Source organism: Trichosurus vulpecula, chromosome 6, assembly GCF_011100635.1.
Source record: "Trichosurus vulpecula isolate mTriVul1 chromosome 6, mTriVul1.pri, whole genome shotgun sequence".
NCBI classification, from domain to species: Eukaryota; Metazoa; Chordata; class Mammalia; order Diprotodontia; family Phalangeridae; genus Trichosurus; species Trichosurus vulpecula.
In genome coordinates, this window is record NC_050578.1 from 41,634,344 (window position 1) to 41,655,440 (window position 21,097).

Here is a 21,097-nt window from a genome sequence, read left to right on the forward strand (position 1 = left end):
ATCTGACTCAGTTTCCTTAACTGTAAAATGGAGATCATAATAGCACCTACCTCAAAGGATTTCTGTGAAGATCAAATGAGATAATATTTATAAAAATGCTTAGCAAGTGCCTGGCACACAGTAGCCTCTTAAAAATTGCTGTTCCCTGCCTTTCTACTCCTATCTATGCCCCCCTGCCCCCCCAAAACAGATCTGTACCTACTCTGTATTTTATGGTCTTAGAGGGCTGCCTGGAGGCACAGAAGTTAAATAACTTGGTTAGGGTCACATAACCAGTACATACGTCAGAGAGTTAAACCCAAGTCTTTCTAACTCTGAGGCAAGCTTTTTATCCATGACACCTTCCTGTCTCTACATTGATAATCCATAAAATATTTAAAGAATGAGCACTTTTGGTAGCTCTTCCAATGACTTCACACCCACACCCACACCCACACCCACACACACACACACCTCTCATACTCATTAGAAATCACAGGAGGGTCTCAATCAGCGCCAGACGTGAATGACACAGAAGGCTCAGCTCCTTGAGATAATAAAATCATAAGATGAGTGCTGGAAGAAACCTTAGAGAAGATGTACACTGACTCTCATTATCTAATTTGAAAAATGACGAAACTGATCAAAGATCTATTTAGAAATAAATAATCAGAGCCCTCCCAGGGGGTTGCTGGGGCATGGAAAATCATACTTTGTGTCTCCTTTCCCCATTGTCTCAATACATTATTATATAGTTGAAAATAAGCTAAAATCAACATCAACAAGAGAGGAAAAGCAATGTGAACATTTTAAATCCTTAACAAGAGGATCTCTAGGTACTATCGGATTGTACAAGACTCCTGGGGTTTTTAAGATTTTCTATATTAATGGGAAGATCCATGTTTTCTCCTTCCCTCCCTACTCTACCAAAGGTAATTGATTCTGATCACAGCAACAGCTCCAGGACCTGCTTTGCAAGGGGCTTGGGGAAATTGTTCTAATTTACCATAGCATAGGAATGACCTTCCTGGTAATTCACTAACCGGTTCTTAATGTTTTCTTTGTGGAAAGAAATCTGAACCCACTTTTCCCAGAAGAGTGGTAGAGCAATTTATATTTTTTTTAGAAGACCACACCTTCTTTTGTAAGTAGCTGAGGTAATTTACATTAAGAATTGTAATAGTAATTAAGGTGGGATGTTTTTGCTGTTGACCTTTAGTGATTCTGGCCTTTGTTTGAATGGGGCAGATAAAGTGGGTTGTTTTTGTATTTCTCAGCACTGAGACAATTGGGAGCCATTGATTTGTATCTGATGTGATATTGGGGGTGGGGAACTTGTCCATGCCCAGCCTGGGTGAGGTCAGGCCTGAACAGGAGATGTAAGCACAGAGGTTAGCATTCTCTCTTGGAGCGCTGAGCCACAGCAGGGGTAGCATGTGACTCTGGGCCAGCCATTGTAATGAGCTCCCAGTCTGTACACCCAGATTTGGAAACTACAAATTGTAATTCAGGGTGCTGGTTTTTAACCCTGAACTAGGTAGATGTTATCTGTATGTTGGATTAAAATAAGATTGTTAACTCCTTAACGTTGCTTTCCTTAAGTAAAGCAGATCAAGAGGACCTGTGCTGGCAGCTTTCTGGGTGCTGGTTGTTGGTGGATCTTACACCCCCACAGAAGCTGAAAGCTGGATTGTTGATACAAGGATGCAGCATGATTTTTTTTAAATGGTGAAAGTGTTTTCTAGTGCATTGAAAGGTGGACGAAGTGAGTCTTTGGGATTAATTCTTTACAATTCTTCTGAGCTGAACTGCTGAAAAATGAATTCTTCCAGAAAGTAGGAGTCAGCCCGTTAAATCTTTCTGAGAAATATGAAAAATAACTAATTACTATTTCAAAAGTGTTGGATAGGTACATGTATGCATTCAGGCCCCAAACATTAATTGGACTCTTTTGTTCAAGGCACTGAGACAGGTGCTGAAAGGAATCTATAAATAAATACTACATTGTCTTTGCTCTTGAGCTGCTTAGAGCCCAGTAAAGAAGAGGTATGTATGGAAAGAATGATGACTGCTGTGCACAAGAGACAATGTGGTTTAGTGAAAAGAGCCCAGGATTTTCAGTCAGGGAAATGGGTTCATATTCTAATGTTTCTACTTATTATTATCCTTTATATATTTATGTATTATTATATTATTAATATACATGATATATATTATTATTATTATTATTATTATTATTATTATTATTACAACTTTTCTGGACCTCTCTTTCCTAATCTGTACAATGAAGGGACTAGACTGAAGCCTCTTCCCATTCTAATATTCTGTGATTTGAAGAGCCTATTCTCCATAATACCATAGGATAAATCCATACGAAGTGCCAACCAGAGAAGGAAAATACTGGCCCTGTGCTTAGGGCCAGAATACTCCTCAAATAAAAGAGAGGGTTACAACAAGACTTACTGATGGGAGTTGGGAAGAACAGTTTGAAGATTGTTATAATAACCTAGGGGATATGCAATAGAACATAAGATCCTCAAAGGTAAAGACTATGTTATGGGGAAATATATACATTTTTGTGTGTGTATAGTGTGTATGTATATGTGAATATTGCATATATGTGAATATGTGTAGATATACATGTGTATATATATACATGTGATGTCTGTATGGATATATGTGTATATATCTGTATATGTATGTTTTATGTGTTTATTTTATAAAGAGTAAAATCATCAGGTGGTTAGTCTTAATCACAGAGGGTCTGCCGCTGGCCTTGGAAATGTGGATAGGGAACTTTGTTGTGGTGATCAAGGAGAGGGAACAGTGATTTGCCAATCTAAGAAATTTTGTTGGCTTTGCAGGTGCAAAGAGAATGATTGTTTTGTCAATTGTCAGTCTTAAAAGAAAACCAGAATCAAATTAAAAACAAACATGTGGTGTTGTTATAGTTTTTTTTTTTTAAACCTGTGATTTATAAAGATGGAGTCACTCATGAAAAAAGAAGAAAGACACTGTATTGGGACTCTTTTTGCATCTATAGCAGGATAGCAAAATAATAATGTGTTTGTTCTTGGAAAGAAAAGTATATAGGAAGGAAGGAGACAAGGAGTAAGGGCAGAACTTTACGGAATACCTGCAGTAAGAGAGAAGAAGGAGGAAGATCAGAAGACAATCAGAGAAAGAAGAAAGGAAATAATTAGAGAGAAATGGATGAATGAGATAGGAGTAGCACTGTGTAAACTAAGTGCTACCTACATGTGAACAATTATGGAATGCTTTTTCTTGAAAAAAATTATTGTGATTAGTGAGGGAATAAAAGGAGTGGGTGTCACTATCATCAAGGGTGTGTGTATGCAGATGCACAAATTCATATACATACACACATGCATATACATACAACACTTAAATGTATTTCAAAATACAGTCCTTTTACAATGGCAACGCAACCTAATGGAATGTCTAAATAGAACTATGATGCTATGATGCATGTAAAGGAATTGTTTCATCTTCCTCATCCCGGGTCAAACTCTGACGAGCCTACCTTATCCCTTTTCTGGTCTAGTTCGTAGGTATTTGTGGCCATTACAATATTTTGTTTCCCTTCCAGAAAACACTAGAACACTATGATCAGGGTAACAATAGGTCAAGAGTTTGGCCCTACAAATTCTGCCAAGACACAAAGAATGTCTGCTCTCACACATTCCGAAACTGTGAGTCTGGTTTGAGGATACCTCAGGCACTGTAGGGCTAAGAAAAACACACAAACCAAAACGGAACAAAAATGTGGAAGTTTGAAGACATAATTTGGAGAACTGGCAGAAAGTTCCAAAGAGAGAAATAAAGGTCAGTAAAGGCTGGAAAATGAGAACCCTATGGAGAACTAAGGTTTTCCATCTACTATATTCCTTAATGATGTTCAAGTATATATCATATCTATCTAAATATCTATCTTCTATCTATCTATCTATCTATCTATCTATCTATCTATCTATCTATCTATCTATCTATCTATCTATGTGTCTGCCTGTCTATCTGTGTCTATCTATCTATCTATCCTTTCTTTGAATGTAGGCTACAACCCTAAATGAGAAAAAAATGTATATACAGAAAATTATTTCCACAAAACTATCATACTCCAACACACCAATGGATTTGCGATCTCATCAAAGTGGACATTCCATCTAGCGATGCAGACTGCAGCCTATCTGCATCTGCTTTTCCTGTGAGACTCTTGTTCATGAGATTTCCACATGTGATCCATATAGCTTGCCTTCCTTGAGTTTTCCTTTTGCTTCAAGGATACCAATGAAGCCCTTGCCCTATTTTCCATTAACCTCTTCTTTTACTGTAAGATCTAGCCATCTTCTTTTTCAATTCTCCTGACTAATCATAACTAAATTTATTCAACAAAAATATTCAGTAATAATACATTTCTTTAATGACATCTTATATGTTGTCCCCTTTGTAATTCCGTATAAGTAACATACATGTAGTCATAGGTAATTACATTTATAATATGAAATATTTGCTGTGATTTTTAAATTCAAATAAAGGTATTTCCATTCCTTTTTTATTATTTCTGCTCTTTTCAGCTTTTTTTCTTTCATTATATTTTTTGTTTTTTACCAAGTAGGAGTATACTCAGGTTTGATACATTTGGTATGTATGGGAGATATGAACTCCAGGCCCAGCACTCCATCCACTGTGCCACCTAGTTGCCTGCTCTGTGCCTAGAACCCTATTAAGAATGATGAAATCTACAAAGGAAGAAGACATGGTCCTCGCCATACTATATCTATCTAAATATATTTAAAAGTTAGAGAACAATGCAAGATAACAGGTAATAAAAAGCCAATTTGTTTGGTTTGGGCAAGAAATGCTATAAATTAAGAGCTTAGAAGTGAAACATCAACGTGGGAGGAAGAAGCTGGACAAGGCTAAATACAGGTGAACAAGAGCACCTACCAAATCAAAGATAAAGTCCTTTTCCCAGGATTCCAAGCCACATGGCCCTTGCCTTGTCTCCTACTTCTGTACTATGCCCTAGCACCAAATGGGACCGTTGCCCAACTTTCATTCTCTGCTTCCCATCCTCCATGCCAAACCTCATGCATGGAATGAAGTCAGATGCCATGTCCATAAAACTTGCCTGATCTCTTGGTCATTTGTGGAGTTATTACACCCCTGCCCTCCCCAGACAAATATATTTTCCCTCACCAAATTTCTCATATTACATAATGGACTTCTTCTTTGACTTCATCTCAGTCCCTCTACCATCACCATTTTAATTAATCTCTTTTCTGGGTGTGGGGTATGGCTACCCTGGCCTACTTTCAGTTCCTCAAACACTACGTCTTGCACATCTCTGACTTGGTCTTGGCTCTCCCCCATGCCTGTCAGCCTCTCCTTCACCTTCTTTTCCCAGGTTTCTTGATTTACTTCAAAGCTCAGCCAAATTACAGCTTATATAGAAGGTCTTCTCAAACCTCCTCAGTAGTTGTTGGCTTCCTATCTCAGATTACCCACCATCGAAACTCCTTATCTTCTATGATGACTCTGAACTCAATCTTCCAGAGTTAGCAAAGTTGTGTCTCCCCATTATTATTTTAAAAAACCTCTTGAGAGGTTGGGGAAGTTATTTTTCCCCCTCTAAGGTTCAAGCCCTTACTCCAAAGTGTTCCTCCCCTACTCTTAACTACTAATAGTTAACTCCCTGCTTCCATTTAACCAATGACATCAATTAGCTTTTACAAATAGGTATTTATGTCAAATAACCAGATCAGGAGTATAAACATTTCCACTTTCAGCCCCTTCTCACAACAGCCAAAGGGCATAATCTTCCCTATGCAAGTGATTTCAAACTCAAATAGAAACAGGACCAATAAACTCTATATAAAGATCCTCAGGGCAGAATATCAACTTAGAAAATCCCATATTAATATTATCAATGTCCTATTGCATTTTTATTTATTTTGTTAAATATTTCTCAATTGCATTTTATTTTGGCACATAGCTTACACCCACTAAATTCAATTCCAAATACTGTATAGTCATTGGTTGAGTCCTCATCTTGGTTGGTCTGAGTCTCAAAGTTCATTCCTCAGGGTATTTATGATGGAAAACTGGCCACTATATTTGACACTGACTTCACACCTGGACCTTCTTTCTGATGACTTGCTCTCCCGACCTTCCGAAGTTCACAAGTCATAGACAAGCCTAAGCATGTTTACCTAGAAACAGGAAAAAAAATGACACAATAAAAACTTAAGCTACAGCAGGATAATTCATTCTGTGGCTTCTTCATGGAAGCTCCTGATGATAGAAGGCATGAAGTCCCTCCCTAACTGATATGATAGAATCTTAGCAGTTCATCCTCCTCCAATGCCAGCATGTCCACACCAAGAGACTACGGTCTTTTTAAATGCATTATAGCCTTTCAAAGAAGATTTTATTTAATTTTTTGTCCCAATGGCTAGCAGATGAGAATCATTGTCAGGTTTTCAAGGTCTTCCTGCTCCAACTTGGGGAGCAAAAAACTTCCATTTTGTATCATTATGCCTTTCTGCAAGCAGCTCCTCAGACTCTTTGGGGCTGAGAGTTTCATCAGCTGAGCACATGAATGCCTACCCCTCTCAACTCCCCTCCCCAAACACACCGTATTGTTGTTTGGTCACTTTTTAGTAATGTATGACTCTGTGATCTCATTTTTTTTGTTTGTTTTGTTTTGTTTTGCCAATGATACTGCAGTGGTTTTCTAGTTCCTTCTCCAGCTCTTTTTACAGATGGGGAAACTGAAACAAACAGGGTTAAGTGACTTGCCCAGGGTCACACAGCTAATGTCTGAGGCCAGTTTTGAACTCAAGAAGATGTCTTTTCTTGACTCCAGGCCCAGAGCTCTGTGCCCTATGGTGCCACCTAACTGCCCACTACTGTAACACTCCCTTTTACACTATTTATGTGTTGTCTCCTCTATTAGAAGGTGAGCTCCTTAAAGAAAAGGATAATGTCTTTGACTTTCTTTGTATCCTTATCACTTAGTGCAATTTCTGGCATATGTAAAGAGATTAATTAATAATTAATACTCATTGATTGACTGGCTTCTTGTATACCCCTATTTCCTCATACAAAGAAGGTGCTTAGAAATATTTGTCAAATAATGGAATAGATACGTTAAAGGAGGCATAAATTTGAATCAGCATGGAGGGGGGAGCAGTGGAAAAAGGTATTTTGTATGAATAAATCTTATGAACTGATGATAAAAACTCAGGAATAAGAATGTATGTAGCTTGTGTGGAAGGTAACGGACCATATCATTATTATGTTTTAGCCAAGACATTGTGAAAGTGTGTGAGGTATTTCAGAGGCTAGTTTGACAAAAATGGGAAGGTCCTTGCTAGGGATCTGGGAAAGAACTGGGGTAAAATATAAAGTGGGACTAGATCATACAGGATTATGATGATGGTGGTGTGACAAATTTGACTGAGATATAAAGAAAATTCCCCTGGGATTGCAGCTTTATAAAATAATGGCTTTTCTGTGGAATTTTAAATTCTCATTTCTCAATGGTCGTTTAGATATTCTTTAGCCTGAAAATAGGGAGATGGATTAGACCAATGGTTCACAATGTGGATCACTAACTCCTTTGGGTGGGAATTGTGGTTACTGTAAAGGGTCCATAAATGTATATGTACAAGTAGATATGTTGATTTTTATTTATTAACAGCAAAACATATAGTAGGAATGCAACTACTATCATTTGGGGAGTAGAGGTGATCTGTAAAGGTATTTTTAAAATATGTTAAACAGGAGTACACATAAGATCACGGGAATACACCTAGAAAGGGGCCTCAAGGATCATTTATTTCAATTTCTTCATCCTATAGGTAAGGAAACTGAGACAAAGTCATTTATCCATGTTCATTCAGATGACAACTGTTAAAGGGAGGATTTGAACTCATATTCTCTGATTCTAGAGTCAGTAACTTTATATTGCGCTATACTGTACTTAATTCCTTAAGGTATGTTAGAGCTTATTTATGTAATACTTAAAAAAAGAGAAAAATCATATATACCAATTTGCAAAAATGTAATAACATGTATGTTTAAAATATACTTTTCTGGAAAAGGAGTAGAGAAGCTGTATGATTCTACTTGGAAAATATCAATTAATCATAGAATGAAGCAGTCCCTGGTTCAAACACCACTTTGTAAATGCTCAAAATGACCTCACAGTAGTAGCAGCAATTGGCAGATGGAGAACATTGTGCTTTCTCAGGCCAAATAGTACAATTTTTTGGCACACTCTAAAAATATTCTGAAAATGACATTTGTATGCGTGTATGTTTTTGTGTGTGTACACAATGGGAATCGTTACTTCCATATATAGCAAGAGACCAGAGTTTCTTGCAGAATAAATAAAAAAAAGTGCTTTGATAGCCAGACAAAACATAGTGTGTGGTGGATAAAGTAGCAGACATTTTGAATTATCTTACCTAATCAAGTTCCAAGACATTTCCATTGGAGGTTCTTCTGGCAGTGTTTGTGGCCATATTTACAACACTGATTTCAGAGCCTAAATCAAATGAGTCAATTGCACCAAACTCAGGTATGAGAGTCATTTCAATCCTCTCTTCCAAGTCAGACATCGGTAATTTCTTGTTAAAGCCACAGGTTTATTTTCAGGTTCCTAGGTCATTGAAGAAGGCTTCTATGCTTTTTCCAAATATTTTTTGATCAGAATTTTCCCAATCCATGTATCCATCCAATATGTTCTCAGTCTCTTTTTGTCAGGTAGAACAATGCACTTGTGCAATAAAATGATTAAATGTTAGTTTTAGCATTCCTGGCACTTTTCTATTCAACTTAATGATTACATTAATTTTTACACTTCTTACTATCATACATCGAAGAAAATAGAAGCTCAAAACTTGTATGCCTTATCCTTAGCCTCCCAGATTTCAAGACCATCTCTCATTCCCTTCTTTTCAATTTATATTATTTTTTGTTATTCTAGGTCTTCTGGACCTTATTCCTTTTCAGGCATATTCTCAATTCTATCTATGTGGATCTTATTTTCTCTCTATTTTATCAATAACTCAGATGAGCAATGCATTTTGATTCTCATAATTTTGGTGCACACATTCTTTAATGGCATTTGGAAAATCTTAGATATGTAACAACTCTCCCTAGTGGATTTGGGTGTCCCCTAAAGGGCAGCCTTGTGGCACTCCATATGTGTAGGAATCTACGAATCCTAATTAGCTGACAGACCTCCAAAACCCCTAATGCTATGTGTACAGTAGGAAGAAATAACTCCTATTTTGGAGGGAGGGAGAAAGAGAGAGAGAGAGAGAGAGAGAGAGAGAGAGAGAGAGAGGGAGAGAGAGAGAGAGAGAGAGAGAGAGAGTGAGAGAGAGAGAGAGAGAGAAAGACACAGAGAGACAGAGACAGAGAGATAGAGACAAAGATACAAAAACAGGGGCAGACAGAGACAGAGAGAGACACAGAGACAGAAGGAGATAGAGAGAGTTGGAGAGACAGAGAGATGGAGAGAGAGGAGAGAGACAGAGAAAGATGGAGAGAGAGACAGAGACATGGATATATACATACATATATATATATATATATGGAGAGACAGAGACAGAGACAGAGAGACAGAGAAACACAGAGAAAGAGACAGAAAGACAGAGAGGAGGAGGGGAAGACAGAGAGTGGGGAGAGAGAAGGTAAGAAAGTACGTGGACTTTGAGTGGTCACAGATGTAGGAAAAGCCAGCGCCCCAACATGTTACTTGATTCCCACAGTCTCTAATGTTAGTTCTAACAAGAAGTGTAAACTGCTAAAAGTGACTTTTTGGGTGAGATTGTTCTCTCTTTGGTTGAACTGAAATTTCATCTCACCCCTGAGCAGTGCAGCCCCCTGAATCTTGTGGGTCCTGTTATCTAATCTAATCTACATAACTCCCCTGATTAGTTTCATTATTTTCTTTGGTAATTATGCTTGCTTGCTACCCATGATTGGTTGTTTTTTGTTTGTTTGTTTTGTATATTCAGCATCTGATGAAAGAGTAGCTAGTTATTACCCTCCCAGTGTGTGGTGGCTGCTTCCCACCCAGAGCAACCAGAGAAAAGGGCTTTTATCTTGAATCCCAAAGGAACTTCAAAACCTAGACTGAAAACATCTGATATGTAACACAAAGATGTATAATTCTATCATGGTATCTAGAAGATGGAAGAGAGAAGTAACCACTCAATCGTGGCTGTACCCCTTTTTTCTACAAAGGCCTCCACCTCCCTTGGAGCTTTAGGTTGCACATGGAACAGGGCATTCCAGATCACATATTTCTAAGGAAATCCATAATATACATGGCTCACCCATTCCCTGTGGCGCATTTTAACCTGCTGTAGATAGAAGGGGAAGTTCTAGGGAAATCAGCAAAGGAATCTAAACAAGTAAAGATAATTAGTAAAAACAAACTCCCATAAAGTTAATTTTTCAGAGCTCTAATGTGAACAAATATCCATTAATGGCCCAGTCAAATCCTGAAGATGAACTTGGTGCAAAAAAGTAACTAAGCAATTTCTACTCTCAGAGAACACAACACAGAATGTATTTTCTCTCAAATCAATACATAGGTGTGTATATCTATATCTATATCTATATATATCTATATCTATCTATCTATCTATCTATATCTATATCTATATCTATATCTATATCTATATCTATCTATATCTATCTATATCTATCTATATCTATATATCTATATCTATATCTATATCTATATCTATATCTATATAAGACAAGTTCAGTTGAGGGTAGGGGGAAAAACCCCATTACACTGTCCCACAACAGGGAGGCAGAAAGTCTTAGAAACCAAGAAGCTGCTGTTTAGGAAACCACTGTGTGGGACAGGGGGCATAGAAGGGGTATGCCAATCCAAAGAGGCATGCTGATCAGGCATGTTCCATGTGATAATTTCCTATTTTAACTAAATATTCTAATTAACGCTCAAGTCCACCTGGTTCTATGCTGCTGAAAATAACGAAGGTACTGTCAGCAACCTCTAAATTTTAGAGCCCTGGACAAAATATTGCTTGCCAGAACCCCAGTTGTGACTCTCATTTGATGTATATGATAAAGAATATCAAACTTTTACTCCCCCCTTAACTGATTAGAAATGCTAATTTTTTTTAGAATATATGTCTGACCTTTAACACTATTTGCCAAAGTATTTCTTTCTATGGTAATTTTATATTTTAAAATTCCCTAGTGTTAATGATCCTTTTGGAGTCCTATGATATAGAGTTCTATGAGCTGGCAATCTGTTAGATTGGTGATTTATTTCCTGAGACCAGAGAGAGTGGGTGACTGAGGGAAAACAACAAAACTCTGATGCATATGGCAGGTTCAGGTGAATTAAAGGCATTTACAATTAGGTTATTTCTGAGTTTTTATTTTAAAATTTTTCACTGGGATATCATACATGATTAACTTTTATAAGTGAATGTTATTTTATACTGTATTAAGACAGATTTAACTTGTAGGAATAAGAATGTAACAGTCCTGGTAATGATAATAACATTTAAAATTGTTTTAATTTAATCTTATAATATTTATTATTAGCATTTACATAAAGCTTTAGCATTTGCAATGTGCTTTACATGTACATATATGCATATATAGACATACATATACACGTACACATATGTATATACATAATATACATACACGCATATACCTACATACATATATACATACACACACACACAATCATTTGATCCTCACAACAACCCTGTGACTGAGGTGCTATTATACCTATTTTACAGATGAGAAAAGTGAAGTAAAGAAAGGGTATGTGAGTTGCCCAGGGTCACCCAGCTTGGGAAAGTCTGACATAGGATTTGGACACAGGCCTTCCTGAGTTCAAATCCTGTGCTCTATCTACTGTACCTCACTGCCTAGCAAGGTCAGTCAACAAGTCAGTCAATCAACATTCACCAAGTGACTACTACTGGTAGGGAACTATGTTAATACTGAGGATAAGAGAAAGGCAAAAGACAATCCACGTTTTCAAGGAGCTCACAGTCTAATGGAGGAGACAACATACAGACACCTATGAACAGAAAAGCTATCTACAGGATAAATTAGAGAAAATCAGTAGTGGCAAGGCGTTAGAATTAAGGGAGATCTACAAAGGTTTCCTATGAAAGATGAGGGTTTTAGTAGAGATTTGAAAGAAGCCCATGAAACCAGAAAGCAGAAACGAGAAGGGAGTCTATTCCAAGCATGGGGGGACAGCCAGTGGAAATGCCTGGAGTTGGGAGATGGAATTTCTTGTGCAAGCAAGAGTAAAGAGGCCAGTGTCACTGGACTGCAGGATGGTTTGGGGGGTATAAAGTGAAAGAAGATTGAAAAGGTAGGGAGGCAAGTTAGGGGTGACTTTGAATGCTTAAGAGAGAATTGTTAAAAAAGAATTTTATTTCATTCTTCTCCATTATGTGTAAAATCAATTTTAATATTAAGCTTTTTATAATTTTTGAGATTTAAGTTTCCTCCTTTCTTCTCTCCCTGCTTACACTGAGAATGCAATCAATTAAATATAGATGATACATATGTAGCCATGCAAAATATATCTCCATATTAACCGTGTTGTAAAAGAGAACACAGACTAAAAACAAGGAAAAGAAAGAAAGAATAAAAAGTATACTTTGAAATGCATTCTGACTCCATCAATTCTATCTTTGGAGAATAGCTAAGTCATTCACAGTTGATCATCTTACAGTAGTGCTGTTGCTGTATATGATATTCTTCTGGTTCTACTTACCTCACTTTGCATCAGTTCATATAAGTCTTCTCAGCATCCTGCTCATCATTTCTTATAACACAATAGTATTCTATCACAATCATATATCACAATCATGTATCCCCCAATTGATGGGCAGACCCTTAGTTTCCAATTCTTTGCTACCACAAAAAGAATTATTATAAACAGAGAATTTTATATTTTATTCTGGAGGTGATAGGGAGCTATAGAAGTTTATTGAGTAGGCTGCTACATTTTCAGATGTACATATTGAGCTTTCTATTCTGGTCTGGACACAATATTGCAGAAAGGATATTAATAAAGTGAAGATCATGTAAAGGAAGTCAACTCGAATGGCGATGGCATTGAATCCATGCTACAAGAGAATGGATGAAAGGAGCTAGAGCTGTTTTACCTGGAAAAGAGAAGGTTCACGGAGGACACATAGCAAAGAGGAAAGATTCCAAGGATCTATGTTCAAATTGCCTCTCTCGTTTACTACCTAAGTCACCTTGAACAAGTCATTCTCTCCGATCCTCGTTTTTCTCATCTACAAGATCAGGCAGGTCAACTAGATGGCCTCTCAGTCCTTTTCAGCTCTAAACCTACACTTCTAAGTATTTGAAAGTGTGCAGAAGGGACGTAGATTTTCTTTTCCTTTTTGGCTCCGAGGGGTGGAAGTTGAAAAGAAGGAAATTTAAGCCTGAAGTCAGGAAAAACTTCCTCAAAGTCAAAGGTCCTAGAGAGGCATGGGAGGCCTGAGGGAGGGCAGGCTGCACTCGCTATGTATCTTTAAGAAGAGACTGTATGACTACTTACCTCATATATTGCAGTTGGGATGGATAGGACTAGAAGGCCGCTGTGGTCTCTTCCACCTCTAAAATCCTGTGATTCTGCAAACAATAAAACAATCTTTATTGTTTATAAATGTGTAATACTTCCTCTTCCCATTATGCTCCTTCCTATCCAACACACACACACACACACACACACACACACACACACACACACCATCTTTTGGGGAGTTTTTGGTTCTTTTTTCCCTTCCAAGATTAAAAACCGTATACAGGTATCATTATTCACCTATGACACTTCCCCAAAGGAATATTCCTCTGACGTAGAGAAAACAAATCACTCACTTGCCCAATTGGCAGTAATACCAGGTTATTCTTAGGTCTTCTCACTTCCAGTATCTTATGTTAACATCCCCTTTTATTTTCATTGTCAAACACAATGCTTTTCCTCCCTTACATTCTCCCATGTTTCCATTTCTCTTCTCCTTACTTCTTTTCTTCCTCTTTCTTTCTTTTTTTTTTTTTACACTTTCTTCGATCTCTCTTCTTCCTCATAGGATCAATTGGACATACGATCATGCACTGAGAATTGGAAGGGGCTGTAGAAGTCATGTGAATCCAGCCTCCCTATTTTACAGATAAGGAAGATAAGGCACACAGAGATTAAGGTACTTTTGCTTTTGAATGTTGTTGCTCAGCCATGTCTGATTCTTTGTGACCCCATTTGGAGTTTTCTTGGCAAAGATATTGGAGTAATTTGCCATTTCCTCCTCCAGCTCACTTTACAGATGAGTAAACTGAGGCAACAGGGTTAAGCGACTTGGTCAGAGTCATAGAGCTAATAAGGGCCGAGACTGGTTTTGAGTTCAGGTCTCCCAGACTCCACACCCAATGCTCTATTTGCTGTACCCTTTAGTAATCCATCCACTATGGATTTACTGAGGTTCAAACAGCTGATACATATAAGATGAGATTGGAACCTAGGTATTTCTGACTCCACATCCCCCTGCAGGTTAATTCGTAAGAGGTCATCCCAGAAATCATTTTGTCCAGGCATTCACCAGAACAACAGGACCTACCCAGTTTGGGCATCTTGTTTTTCTCCCCTTTCTCCACCAAGAATAGATGCCTTCATGACCCAAACCTCTAAACGCATTCCCCTGTTTCCTGAGGAAGTCAAGGCCCAGCTTTAGGATCCCACCCTGGAACCCAGTGTAATATTAATTAAGGTGGGACTTTTTTTTTTTTACTGTTTCTCTTTTAGCACTTATTTAATCAAGTGCCCTTTATGAGTCTGGCCTTTGTTTCTTTGATTAAATTAGGATTCTTTCATGACCTCCTTGCCTGAAGGGAAAGCCTGGTTTGCATGGGTTTGAGTGACATGTTTGTGACACCAGAGACTTTTATGCCATGTGGGTTTGAGTCCCACATTGTGACACCCTTTGACCCTGAACAAAATATATAAACCCAGAGGTTGGTGTCCTCCTGTGGGGCTCTCAGTCACTGGAAGAGTGGCGTGGGACTCTGGGCAGACATTTTAAGAGCCCTGGGCTTGTAAGCCCAGATGTTGGTCCTTTTCTGGTAACTATGAATTGTGATCTGGTCTGTTTATATTGTGTATGTTTATAATTTATTTGTATTTGCTCTGAAGTTCAGGGTGCTGGATTTTCCTCCTGAACTAAGTGAGTATATACACACACATATGTATACACACACATACGTACATATATATATATATGTTTGATTAAAGTAAGATTGTTGACCCCTTAACATTGCTTTCCTTAGTAAAGCAGATCAAAAGAACTTGTGTTAGTGGCCTTCTATGTGCTGGTTGTTGTTGGTTTTGCACAGCCACAGTAGCTGGTAGCAAGATTGTTGCTATACCGAGCTATGCTGATTGGTGGATGATGAATGAAAATTTGCTCCAACCTACCATATCTAGCCTGCCCCAGATTGAATTTCCTCTTCCATTCACCCATCTACTAGGACCACTAGGTCCTAACTTTCATGGGCATCTTGCCAGCTGTCCTGGCTATCATGAATACACCATAACCCTCTTTTTACCTTCTACTTTTGCTCTCAGAACAACAATTGAATCCATACTACCATGACTACTCTAAAGGACATGAATGTCTTACCCTACGGCTCCCCAAACTCCATCTCCAATGACTCCTTCCTTCCATGTGTTGCATTCTGTAGTAGAATGGAAACTTGAAGGCAATTTGGTATTTGTATCCCCAAAGCCTAATACAGTGACTCATACATAGATACATCACCATGCTAATTAATGTTAATTAATTAATTAATTTTTATTAGTTAGCTTCAAGATTTGCAAAACCCTTTAATATATTATCTCATTTGATTCTCACAATAACCACACAAAGTAGATGTTCATATTCCCATTTTTTAGATGGGGAAATTGATACTGAGCAAGGTTAAGTGAGTTACCCAGGATCACAGCTTGCTCAGTGTCTGAGGCAGGATTTGAATTCATGTCTTCCTGACTCCAAGTCTCTATCCACTATATCTTCTAATAAATACATATTTAATCAATTGATTTAATCAAAATGTTTTCTTAGTGGTAAATGAGAAACAGAACTCTATCATCACAGTACTTTTGATTTTGCTTTTGAAAATGTAAAGTAAATTATATTTTTAATAGCCCTCGAACTCTGAAGAAACACACAGAACCTTTACTTTCTATCTCAGCATCAAAAATGACTTTGCAATTGTTGAATGTTCTGTGTCTGCACAGGACAGACTTATTTGGTAATTAAACTGTAATTAGTCATCTATTATTCACTTTAACCCAATCTCTAAGGGAATGGAACATGAAAAAAAATAGAAGTACTTTAATGCATTCCCCTAATGATGGGCAGACTCTAAAGAAGAACTTTAAGTGTGTCCATGCCCTGCAAGGAGGCTGAGGCCTGGGGATTACTTGAACTGAGGATGTATGAGCTGTAGAAGGGATTATTTGCACCTGCAGTTGCACCAGTATGGGTGTATATATTGGGTAAGGCGTGCTAGACTGTCTAAGAAAGGGCAAACCAGCTTAGGTAAGAAATAGACTAGGTTAACATTCCTGTTTTGATCAGAGTAGGATAAAGCTCTGAATGGTCCCTAAACTTCCACCTTTTATCAGATGGACTTCCCCCCCCCCCAAAAAAAGGGGGTGGGGAGGGAAGGAAAGGAAAGCCATAACATTCTATAGGCTATTCCACTACTTCCTACTTGGATGCCTACCATCAGTGTTGCCCACCTGCTCCACATGGTGATTTCAGGGATCTAGCCAAGGTTTTGCTTTAAATTCCACAGTGTGAGGAAATTGAAGAGAGACTGATAAAAACAGACAAGCTGCGGATCTGCTTCAAGGGAAAAAAAATCTCCCAAACACTAAGTCATTAAAATGTGGTGCTGGAGCAGAATATCTTCATATCCACAGCAAAGTCATAATGCTTCTTCATAGCCCTGAAATGCTGCCAGTTTCTTAGGAAGGCCAACAAAGTGCCAGAAAAATTATGGCACAGACGTACAGAAACGCACATCATGGTGTTGGCCGTGGTTCTGTCAATTCCCCTAGAGCAGATAATGTGAAAATCATAAAGGCAGAGTGGTGACATCATGCAGCCCTGTGGAAGTGCTGAGCTATTTGTTCATTTTATGGAAGGCCCATGGGTTATTGCCTTATTTGATATATAAATATAAAATAAAGATTGTAGGTAGCAATGTAACCATGGTAGGTCTCTGGTTTCTATCACCCAGATTCCTTGAAGTATTTTATGTGAATTTTACAAATGCCAGTGCTCTTTTTTTAACAGTAGACCTGTGCTTTGAGTATAGCCAAAGCTACCAAGTAATTGTCACATTTTTGCCATTTGGCATCCTGGTTTAGAAATTGGACTTTTAAAAAATATTTCCTTTGGAAGTTTTTTGAAGCCCATTATCACTGGCCTCAAATTTATCAACATACTCATTTTCAAGGGAGAATATCTGTTGCTTTCAATTTTTTGAAAAGATAATATATAAAAAAAATGTTAGTTTCTCAATAAGTGTTTGAAATGATAATAAGAAAAAGGAGATTAAAGGAAAAGTCAGTTTTTGTTTACATAGAAAGATTTGTGTGGTCATTCCTTTTCCACACTCAATGCCCAGCTACATGAATCGGGGTTATGGGATTAATACTAGGCCATTAGTATATTTAAGCTAAAAAAAGTTTTCTTTACTGCTTAATAATATTAGTTGATTTTTAAAGATTTTCTGGCCATGTTTTCACTATGGACTCATATTTATAGAAAAATAATTTTCCATTTCCTTACTCCTCCCTCAAAATGAGAGTCCTAAAGACCAAGGATGCTAATGTAGAATTCCCATTTTATTTTTTTTTTAAAAAAGCTCCTAAGAGCCCTGATTTTAGTCCTTACCCTAAAATCTGCTTTTTTAGGCTAATTGAGAACTGAAACATGAGATCCAAGCCATTAGTCATACTGAATAATTGACACCGGAGAAGGTGTCACAGCCAGCTGCAGACACATTGGCAACTATACTGAACCTTAAGGCACAGACAGAAGATGTCTAAAAGACCATGTCTTTTAGATATGAATCGGTTTCCTGGCCAGGGAAGCTACATCACATACATTCCCAGAGGGAAGAAGATTGGAAGCTTGGGAAGGAGAATAGTCTTACTCAGTTCCAATTGTGGCTTTGCCACTTAGTGGCTCTGTGAGCTAGACAAATTGCTTCACCCTTATGGCCTCCATTTTTCTCAAGAGGTTGGACTTGGTGACCTCTGAGGTTTTTTCCAAGTCAAAATGCATAATCCTGGTCTCATGAGCAAAAATCCCTTGTCTCTTGACCTCAGTGTTGTTTTTAAGCAGTTTAGTCAACATTACTAGTTTAGTACAGTTAGCAAAAACAATTATTTAAAATAGAGTTTTGAATTTAGACTTAGGAACCTGGGCTACAACTATGACTCTGCTATTGACTACCTTGTGGCCTTGGACAAGATGATTAATCCTTTGGGCCTCAGTTTCCTCATCTACAAAAATAGGGTTGGTCTAGATGCCCTCCCTAAGGCATCTTTGCTGCCCTAAATCTGTGATTTTTAGGTATATGACCTATGACATAGGCAGCTATCATATGGTAGTATATTCCCAGAAGAAGTGCTTCTCCGCACAGAGAAATTCTCAAAGAGAGAAGAAAATTCTGGACTTCTAGGGATAAGAGAGGGGTGGGGGCACTCTGGGGCAGGGAATATTTTTATCACATTTTTTCCTGAGAAAGAGATAGCTCTGGTTGTTAGTTCTGGTTCACTTCTACCACTAAGTATTAAAGATACCTTAAATATATAAAGGATTTTAAGGTTTGCAAATCACTTCCCTGAAGAAATAGTAGCACCATGTAAATTGAATGAAGAATGATTTGTGGGTGCTATATGGAGATTTATGGTGCTCAGGAGAGACTTTAAAACATGGATGGGAGCCGTGTTTAGGGGCCAAAGGTTCTCTTTTTGACAGAGAGAGAAATGTTGATTCCAGGGTGTTAGAGTTAGTTCTGCCTCAAGTTGGTACCCTATTAGATGATGATGATTGTTGGAACAAAATGATACATTCTATTTCACTGGACAGTTAACAAAAAAGGAGGTTTATTTATCCCCAACAGAGAAAGTACATTCCATAAAGATATGGTAGTGCAGAAAGATATCTAATCAGTATGAGGAAGAGTAGTGACTCTGGTGGCCTCAGGACATCTGCAGATTCTGATGGCCTCAACTCAATCAACATTCATTGAGCACCTACTATATGCTAAGTAAGTACTTGGGAATACAAAAAATGAAAAGACAGCCCCAGTCCTGAAGGAGATTATAATCTAATGGGAGAAGCCTTTTTATGTTATTAGGTAACCGAGAAGGTATTTCGATCTGGTCACCAGGAAGCTCTGTCAAGGGATATATGGGACATAAGGGATATGAGGCCTTAGCCTCTTCGGTCAATCAAGGCAGAGTCTTAAATTTGCCGCCAGTCATCTCAGTCTGAGGATACATTTTTAAATTCTGGAAACCAAAGTAAAGTAATTGGCATCCTATCAAACAATTATGAAGTATTCTTTTAAGGCTTCTACTGTGTACTGGGCCCTGTGATAGATGCTGAGATACCAAGACAGAAATGAAATGGTCCTTACTCTCAAAAAGCTTACTTTTATCAAGAAGACTATGTATATGTATATGTAAATTTATGTGTATATGTGTGTGTGTATATCTATACACATACATATAAACATATATACACATGTATATACATACATACACATATAAAATATATAGATATAAAAATGAAAGATGATGAGGTGGAGGGAGAGATACTAGCAGCTAGATCAAGAAAGGCTCCATGTAGAATACGATGTGTAAGGTGAGCTTTGAAAAAGACTAGGAATTGTGAAAGGCAGCTATAAGGAAAGAACGTATTCTAGGGGACTTTAGCTACACAAAGATATGAAAGATGTGTCATGTGTAAAGAGAAAGAATGCCATTTAGGTTGAAATATAAAGTATAGGAATAGGAAGTAATATACACTAAGGCTATAAAATAAGATCTTTAAGCAAAGGACCTTAAAGGTAGAACAAAGGGGTTCAGAGTCCTAGATGTAATGGGGAGCCACTGGTGTTTGTTGAGCAAGAGTTTGACATGGTCAGACCTGTGCTTCAGGAAAATAACTTGATTGAAACATCACTGAACATATAAGATAAAGGTAGAAATGTGAAAGGAAGAAATGAAATAATACCTATGTGCCTAGGAACCTGACAGGAAGAGGAATCTGGTCTACAAACAATAGACCATCACTTTCCAGCTTTCTTTTTAGTTCCATTTCATTGCGCTGTGTTTTTTGTGTTTTTTTAAACTTGTTCTGAAATAGTTGAGAGGTTCAGTGTGCAAAATGATAAATTCGACAACAGACAAATGCTACTGCAACAGGACTATTAAATCTAATTGGCATAGGTTATCTGGTAGATAAAGCACTCAGCAAAGCTTTATCATTTTGCAGTCACCCATCTGTTCAAGATGGATAAATGACTTTCCCAAACATCATCCTTTGCATGCAAAAGAAAGATTTCAGAGAAATTGTTCATGATATTTCATGGAGGTAAATAGTCCAGGAAGTTAGATGATGAGATTAAGCCTAGTGAAGCATCCATTAGGGATATTTTCTGTATTGTAAATCCAAATGCAATGGGGAAGCAACACACGCACACATACACACACACACACACACACACACACACACACACACACAATTTGCGTTTTAAATTTTTTTTAATACCATGAAAGTAAAAGCATCATTCAAGTGTCTAGGTTTTAAAAATTTTTTTTAATTAAGAAACTAGTTGGGAGGTTCCAAATCTTTTATTTCTAGTACCATTCATTATCACTGCTTATGAAGGACTATTACCACTTCTGGTGCTTTATGTGATCATAAATAATGCTTCTGAAAGGCAACTGGGATGTGTTATTAAAGATTAT